The sequence below is a fragment of the Charadrius vociferus genome, unplaced genomic scaffold (assembly GCF_000708025.1).
Source record: "Charadrius vociferus isolate BGI_N301 unplaced genomic scaffold, ASM70802v2 scaffold282, whole genome shotgun sequence".
Classification (NCBI taxonomy): Eukaryota; Metazoa; Chordata; class Aves; order Charadriiformes; family Charadriidae; genus Charadrius; species Charadrius vociferus.
This window is the reverse complement of record NW_009647731.1, coordinates 2,677,074-2,685,328: the sequence shown is the minus strand read 5'-3', so window position 1 is coordinate 2,685,328 and position 8,255 is coordinate 2,677,074. Positions and strand designations below refer to the sequence as shown.

General features: G+C 48.4%; 1 protein-coding gene across 1 annotated transcript in view; it reads left to right on the top strand.

Annotated features, from left to right (window-relative positions):
- Nucleotides 1-4,500: 4,500 nt before the first annotated feature.
- Nucleotides 4,501-8,255, top strand: part of ITPRIP (inositol 1,4,5-trisphosphate receptor interacting protein) — a 16,087-nt gene continuing 12,332 nt past the window's right edge. Inside the window, exon 1 of the mRNA XM_009881548.1 lies at nt 4,501-4,543. The gene's annotated coding sequence lies outside the window, so the exon portion shown is untranslated. The remainder of the gene's footprint in view (nt 4,544-8,255) is intronic.

Sequence of the window (8,255 nt, the reverse complement as noted above, 5' to 3'; positions counted from 1 at the left end):
CGCCGGGCGTAAGCGGCTCGTCTCGGTGGCTGTTCGGGCATCGCGCCGGGTCAGGCCCCTCAGGCAGGTTACTGCGCCCACCGAAGCCTCTACACATCTTTCGGCTTTCCTCTCCCGGCAGCCCAGGCAGGAGGCAAGGGCAGGGAGCAGAAGGCAGCCTGCTTCCAGGGGCTCCGTGAGCTGCAGGAGGACTGGCTGCACCCCCCTTCAGTGGAGCACATGGGGAACCTGGGCGGGATGGAGTCGTCCTGGATAGAGACCTCACAGCCACCTCTTTTTTTTCTGGTGCCAACAGCATGTGGGGTCCTTACGCCAGTGCTGATCACAGGCGGGTGCAGTCCAAAAAGCATCATTGAGCTTTGCTGTGTGTTCAGTATTACGTGGCTTGGGCTTAGCTTGTTACAAAACTTTTTTGCCTTTCTTCTGAGATGCAGTATGTCTCCCTAATGAGTACAGAGAGAAGGAGCAATGTTTTTAGTAGAGCTGCTGTTCGTCTTTTTGAAGATGGCCAGTAGATATTTGTAGCTCAAATCAGAGTGAGTGAGGACTGGGATACGTGGGCTGTGAAACTGGCACACTGGAAGCAGAGCCTTAGTGGCCTTTGCATCTTCAACTTGGAGCTAAGGGAGCAATCTCCCACTAAAACAGTTCTCTTGAAGTGCTGTATTAAAATCCTTAAGGAAAACAGGACATGTTGCTATTGGTGTCTGTTATGTGGTCAGGCCAGATGAGCACCACCAGTGTCTCTAAGTAAACATTACGATTAACGTGTTTTTAATGAGTGCTATAGTCCTAAACCATACCCAGCGCATCTCCTTTAGGCATGAGTGTTTGGCGTGAGTTGCCAGGCAAGGACCCGAGCTGCCAGGCAAGCAGCAGTTGGACAGGAGAGCAGCTGTAGTGTAGTGTGGTTTGATTTGTGAGGTTTTTGAGTTTGGTTTGGTGATGATGATAATACTCTTCTGTAGCTCTGACTAAAGTGATCCTCTCTAACTTCATAGACATTTGCTTTTAAAACCTGCTGGTCCCAGTTTTCCATGACGTGTGAAAGTGGTTCCTTCAGCCAGTGAGGAAAAACAGAGTACAGAAACTAGGAATGGAAACTGAAAGCCTTCTTTTAAGCCTTGTATTCAGCACAATACATATTTCACACTGCTCCCACGTGGGAAATGCATGTATTAAGTATGATTGCCACAGATGATGGGGAGAGAGGTGAATTGATTTGCCAAAGGTCAGAGAGCCAGTGTCAGTACTGGGATCAGCCCTGAGGGCTGCTTGGCTACCAGCTGGCAGATGACAGGGTTTTTTTTTGCATGGCTCGGGTATGCAGAATGTGGTGAGCTGTGTTTGCATCAGCGGCCTCCGCAAGGGAGAAGCGACCTGTGCACGCCAAAGGCCGTTGGACCTGTTCATCAGGAGATCAGATGGTGGCCCCTCCCCACCTAACTGTCTTCCTTGTTTTGTGGCTTGGAGCATTACAATATATTAAGAACAGCCTGCCCTGCGCCCCCCCTCTCCCCCAAGTCAGACGAACTAGCCCTGGCCAGGGACTGGGGGACTTCACTCTTCCTGAGTGATTGTTTCGGGCCATCTGATGACTACAGTCACCAAAGCTGCATGTCCTGCTCCCCTTTTGTTTTTTGTTGGTTCTCTCCATGGCAATAAGGGCTGCCATGTGCAGTGGACTCAGAGGGATGTCAGTGCTTGTGATCCTCTTTACATGGCAATGAGTAACAAGGGGTGGGAATCTGACCCGTGGAAGCATAACAGTGGTGTTCCACGAGCTGATCTGATTTATGAGGTTGGGGTTTTTTGAGCAAAAACTGTATGGTTTTCATAAGGACAATTTTAGGCTGGATTTTGCAGCTGTCTACCTGCTGACTGTTGTTTCAGTGTCGTGGAGCTTGCCTGCAAATAAATTAATCCAGATAGCGCAATATCAGGAAACATACTTAGTGGATTGTATTGTGGTCTACTGGTCTACTTTTTTTTTTTTTTTCTGATAGCTTAAATCAGTTCCCTGAGTGCAATGAGTACACAGCAAAAGGGGTGGCTTATTTTTCTAGTTGTATTGCTTTCTCCTGCCACATCTGTATCCCCTCTGGAACAACCGTCCTGGCAAAATTTAACTTAAATTCAACCTCTGTCAACAAGGTGAACATTAAGAAGCAGTTGTTCGGGGAAGCACTGATAAAGTATATGAACTCCATGAACAGTTTGCACTGGTCTCCCTACTCTCCTCTGCTGTTCTGACCTGCACAGTCTGCTCTGCAGAATTGAAACTACAATCCATAGCAATGGTGCAATGGAGAAGGGAGCTGGAAAAAAAGCTCCTGGCTTGTTCCCTCAGATCCCCTTTAAAATGGGCTGTTGAGTGGGCCAGCTCTTTCTCTCCCAAGTGTTATTATAATCCATTTACACTGGGGGGAAAAGCAGGTTTGCTGCCAGGCAGCATACTTTCCATCAGCACATGTAATTGCAGAGCAGTGGAGAGAGGTAGAGGCTTTGGTTTTCAGGCTGGAGGGAAGGAGTGTGGCCAGGGTGTGCACTGGGCGGCATCATCGTGTGCCTGACCACGAATTCCAGGTTTTGCAGGGATGTGGGCTCAGCTGTGTAAGCAAAACCTTCTGCCCATTCACCCCTCAGCGTGGGCAGTAGGAAGGGAGGCAGGTAGCCAAGCTTTAAGCAGCTTGAGGAATGGAGAGCTGGCCCAAGGGTGCAGTTGCAACAGGGCTCTTTTTTTAGCTTGTTTTGATTTCCATGTACACGTGGGCCATGCGAACTTGGCTGAGCCAACCTTGACCAGTGGTTCAGCGAAACAAACAGGTTTTACTGCCACGACCTGAAGGTCAGACTAGCTGCTGAGCTTTACTGGAGCAGGGTTTGATTTCTGGTGCGGAGAGGAGGCTTTTTTTATAGGGCTGACCCACGACAAACACTGTGCTGTGTTGCTCAGACTGCCTCTGAGGCAGCGAGAGGAGGTTTGTGTGAGGATGCAGCGCAGACTGCTGAGAGGGACCTTCTTGTTGTGACCTTAGACCATCCCCTAAGGTTCAGTCAAGGTCTCTGTACAGGGAGACCCTGCCTTAAACTCTCTCTTTTGAGATTTAAAAATTATTTTGACAAGTGAGAGCACGTAAGTCCCATAGCAGCAGTTCCTGTGTGGCGCTTCATAGCTCTTTTCCTCCAAGCAGAAGCGCCTGCTGTACCTAACTGGCCCTGAGCCACCGTGAGACCAGGCATTGCAGGCCTTGAGGGCTAACAAACATCCACTGGGATATTACAGTGCAGATCCAGCCCTTCTGGGACTGGTGTGTCTTGCTCCTGTGCTTGGCAGTCTGCTGCTGCTGGTCGTGTTGTGGTGCTGGTAGACCAGAGGCTCAAGCAGCCCTGCAGGCTGCGAGACGCTGGGAGGTCAGAGCAGAGCCATTTTGCCCAATTTGGCCTCACTGTTGAAGATGGAAACGGAGAAGTGAAACTCTACACGTGGTCTGGTCAGAGCAGGTACGTGGGAGGAGGGAGGGTTGAGCCATCCATCCCCTCGCACATGGCTGCTGAAGTGAAGGGGTTCAGGAGAGCCAGGACAGGTCAACAACCTAATGCTGAGCCCTTGAAGGACCCAGCTCCAAAGCCCAGCTCAACCCACGCTATTCCTGATTTCATCAGGCTTTGGATCAAGACAATTGGAGGGTTTGAAGTGGTGATTATGGCTGGTAAAGGGGGTGGTGGATTCCTGTTCCCCAGCCCACTTGTGTGCAGCTGGGTAACGTCTCCCTTGTCTGCCTGCAGCCAGCATGTCAGGCCCATCCTCTCCTCCCTCTGGTTGGTGAACTTTGCTTTGTTTCCTGTTTCATCTAAAATTTCTTAACTTCTCTCTCCTAAAATATGGTAGTTTATCTTTTGCGGTTCTGTGTTTCACATCTTCCTGTACGCTCTCAGACTTATTTCCTGCCTCTTCTCCTCCGTTTTCTGTTTCTCACATTAGCTCACTAAACCCAGCTCCCCAAGCAAGTATTTCTACCTCGCAAGCTGCTTACTGCAGCTAGATGCCTTTTCTGAGACAAACCAATCCCAGACAAAACTCTCCCAGTCCTTGCACTTACACAGCTGCTAATTTGACCCTAATCCATTTTAAAAGGAGAGGGCTGGTGTGTGAGGATGGAGTCAGAGGAGGGACGTCCTCACTTGCCGGTATGTCTGCAACGCTGACGGACCTGCTGTGTGATCTGCACGCTTTCTCACGGGAGAAGCAGAGTTTTAACTCATCCCCGTTTGCTTCAAAGCTGATTATTTCTGGTTTCTTGAGCTTTTATGATCATCTTATTAGGTAAGGGGGTGAGTTAATCTCTCTTTTAATCAATCCCTAATTTAGATAAGTGCATTATGTACCCACCTTCTGCCTGAACTTCCTCATTCGTTCTCTTTGTGTTTTGCAGACTTTCTGGCTGTGCTTCAGCAGTGGGTGACTGAATATAGTCTTCTCTGCGTCGTGGTGATAGTAGTAATGTGAAGTTTAATGAGCACCTGTGAAGTCGTGTAGCAGGTAAGTGCTCCGGGGGTCATTCTTCCTTCCAGATTTGATGCGATTTGGAAAAGCTTTTTGATGGGCTCTCACTAGGAGATCTTGAGCCTTAGGGCAGAAATGCCGGAAGGAAAATGGTGTAGCTCATCGTTTAGTAAACGTTCCCAGCAGCAAGGGTCAGACCGCACTTGTAAAGCAAAAGCAGCAACATTGTGAAGGTTTAATTTGGAAATGGCTTCAGTTTAGAAGATCAGTGTTAAAAGCCTCTCTCTTCTGGCATTCAGTATAAAATTGCTTTTATCTGACTGCTTGGTACAGTTGGGTCTAGGATGATGGCAGAAGGGAACCGAGAGCTCAAAGCTTTGCTGACAGCAGCTACCGCTGCATTTGCTGCTGTACAGTAGAACTTGCCACAAGTACCTTACCCAGATTGGGAAAGCACTGGATCCCCCCTCTTCTGGGGGGGAGGCCAAGGCCTGGAGGGATAGCCAAGGCCTGGAAGTGCCTGGACAACTTCCTGATGATCAGGGGTGGCAGTGGAGGCAGTCCGATTGAAGGGAAATAGTGGCTTTTACAAGCCAGCAACGTGCAGAGTTTTCACGTTTGTACGAAAACCCCTGAAAAACCCACTGAAAGCAGAACTGCTGGGTGAAACCCAGACATCTGGCACTGCTGCTCTGCAAGTGTGTGGCAGGAGGCTCTGTGGGTAGCAGTGGTGGGAAGGGAAGAGCTGGAGCTGATGGCTGACGGAGCCGCCAAAGCAGCAGTCCTGGCTGCCACAATGTCCTGCTACAGCTCTGAGTACCTGTTACTTCATGTATTCCATGTGATTTTATATTTTTTTTCTTATTCATTCTGGGTCTGTGTCTCTGTTGGGTGGTGTCTGTCCCCTTCTTCCCATCCTAGTCATTTCAAACGGCTGCTCGGCTCTAGCAAAGCTCAGCTCACAGCATTCCCTGGCATGCTTCTCCAGCCAGCCCCAATCAAAGCTGTGAGAGCTGGCCCATTGCCATCCTCTTGTGTGTAAATGAAGCTCCTTCTCTTTTTCCTTCCCCCCACCATCTTTCATTATTATCCCTCTTCTAGAAGCAGGTTTTTCTGGCTGATCTAGCACATTATTTATATCAGTGATATTTGCCTCGAGGCAGAGATGCTTCTTCAGCATTTACAGGGAAAACATCTGATACATCCCACTGCCATGCATGTGGCTTGGAAAAACCAAGCATGGTGTTGGCAAGGATGAGGACCATTGGAGCCAACTGTTGCAGAATTTAAGCCCTGTTAGGCACAGTCTCTGATTCATATGGTTATTTCAGTTGCCTGGCAAAGGAAAATACACTGTTCCTTCACTTTCGAAACCTGGGGAAGAGCACGTAGAGAAGGTTCTTGCACCAGAGCAGAAAAGTGACGTTAGCTATAAGGTGTCAGCTGAGCCACCTGTGTAACCAACTGCTTCTTTTTCTGGGTTGCCTCAAGGGATGGTGGGTGCCATCAATTGAAAAGATAGAGTTTGTGGCCAAACTCAAATGAAAACAATGAAAATCAGCTTCAGAATGCCTTACTTTCAGTTCTTCCAAACTGCAGAGGATTTGGTGATGCTTGGGGAGCACCTGATGAGGAGGGGGAGCAAATGGTTCCCACGCTGCACATAGGGAAGGAAGTAGCTCCCTAAGACAAGATACAGCCTGTATGTGCCAGAATCCAGCAGGGCTTACAGCTTGCTTTGGAGAAAGCACATGCAGTGATAAGGAGACTTTCCTACAGGTAGAGGTAGTTAAGCAGTAGTCTAGACTGCCTTGGGAGGCAAAGATGGAGATTTGCTGGAAGGTTTTCAGAACAAAGTAGACAAAGACTTGCCAGAAACCATCCAGGCACAGCGTAGGCTATGCGTGTAGGCGGAGAGGGGAGACGGTACTGCTTTTTCAGACCTCTCCCCACCCCCCCTGTTTTTTAAGCTCCTGTAGAATTTTAATACATACCAGGGATGGATCTAAGGAGACATTCTCAATTTTGAACTGTGACATTTGATGTTCACAGTATAGTGGTTCCCAGAGGGCCTTGTGCTTGTTTGTGTATCTGAACCCAAAATGCTTAGATCCTAAGCTATTTCCTCCTGCATGTTCAGGTACCTGACTGCCACTGGTTTCAGATGAGAGTTTGATTTCTAAAGGCCTCTGGAGATCTAGCAATCAAATATCTTGGGACTGTTGGAAATGTGAGAGAAAACACTTGGATTTTCTGCAGCACAGCCACTTCTGCACTTCAGATTGCAACCCATTCATGATAACTGAAGAAGACCCTTATCTTTTTCTCCCAGGCTGGTAGGGGCAAGGATGAGATGGGTGTCTGTATTTTGGGTAGCTGGAATCAATCAGCTGATCCTCCTCTACTGTAACACACAGTGACATAAATGTCTGGCACACTAGATGACTTAAGGATATAGAGCTCTACTGCGGTCTTACCTAGTGAGCTGGCTATGCTCAGTCTAAGTATCGTGGCCATGCTCTTCTGCAGCCAAAGTCAAAAGATGGTCTGAAGGTACTTGGCTGATGTCCCTCCCACCACCCTGGTGAGCCATAGCTGCTTCATGCTCTTGGAACAAGCACAGCGTTATGATCTCAAGCTCTGAAGGAGTTACAGGAAGAAATGTCGACTGAAAGGGACGGGTTTACTTTGTAAGTCATCCCCAACACGTGCTCTCAGCTCAGCCTCGTATTTGCGGCTAGTCCTGGACAATCTTCAGTCTCCCATGCGGAGCTGGAAGCTGTCTTTGCTCCTTGCGAAGCTAAGCTCCTTGCCTGCTGCAGCAGAGGGGATTTTGAGCAGGGGCCCCACAGCTATGACTCACAGTTCCCATTACGTTGTAACTTAGCCTTTAAGTGTGCGGAGAGGCTGTCCCTTGGCTTTCAAACAAAGGCTTCCTTTGTTGTGCTTATGTTATAAAGGAAGCAAGCGTATGTGTTCACCCCACACATCCCAAATGAAAACCACGTGGCTTAACAGTCTTAACGTGCGTGTTTGGTACTTTTGCTACAGCAGTGCATGTTACATCACTTGTATCCCATTGAGTCTTCTCAGAGTTTTTCTTCCCAGCATTCAGTTTACAAACTCTTCAGGGAAAGGAAGAGCTTAAAGATGTTTTCTTTAGTTGGTAAGCAGAGGGGACTGAGCAAAGAGCACATGAAAATTATTAAATATGGGTGCATATGGCAATAGGCTGGTCTCTGAGTCACTCCCTTGGGTGAAGACGGCTCTGAGTTGGTGGCCACGGGTACTGAAAGGATAAGCTTCACAGAAATATCGTACAGAAGTGGGGCAGTTTTGTTTTCTTGTATGGCTTTGCGTTTTTCTTCTGATTTTTATTTATTCAAACTCCTTTTGAAAAGCAGGGTTAGCCAGCAGCACTCTGCAGCCAACATATTTGTGTGCATGCGTGTCTCTTGGCAGTTTTTAGGTTTATGACTAGCGAGCCAAGACTGGGCTTACTGCTTCCCAAAGAATGTGTTGTTTCTCCTGGTCTTTTCTACAGCCACCAGGTAATGAAGTTAGAGGGCCTGATTCTTCCTGCAGATGCTGGTGTGCAATGCAGAGTGCCTCTGCTTAGATCAGGGAGTCGTTCTAGTGAGAGGTGAGGAACCAGGGCATTGCAGTAAAAGTGCTCTTTCCATACCTTCTACCCATCCCTGCAGGGGCTTTGACAGTCTGGGGTGGTTTGGTTTTTTTTGGGGGGGGG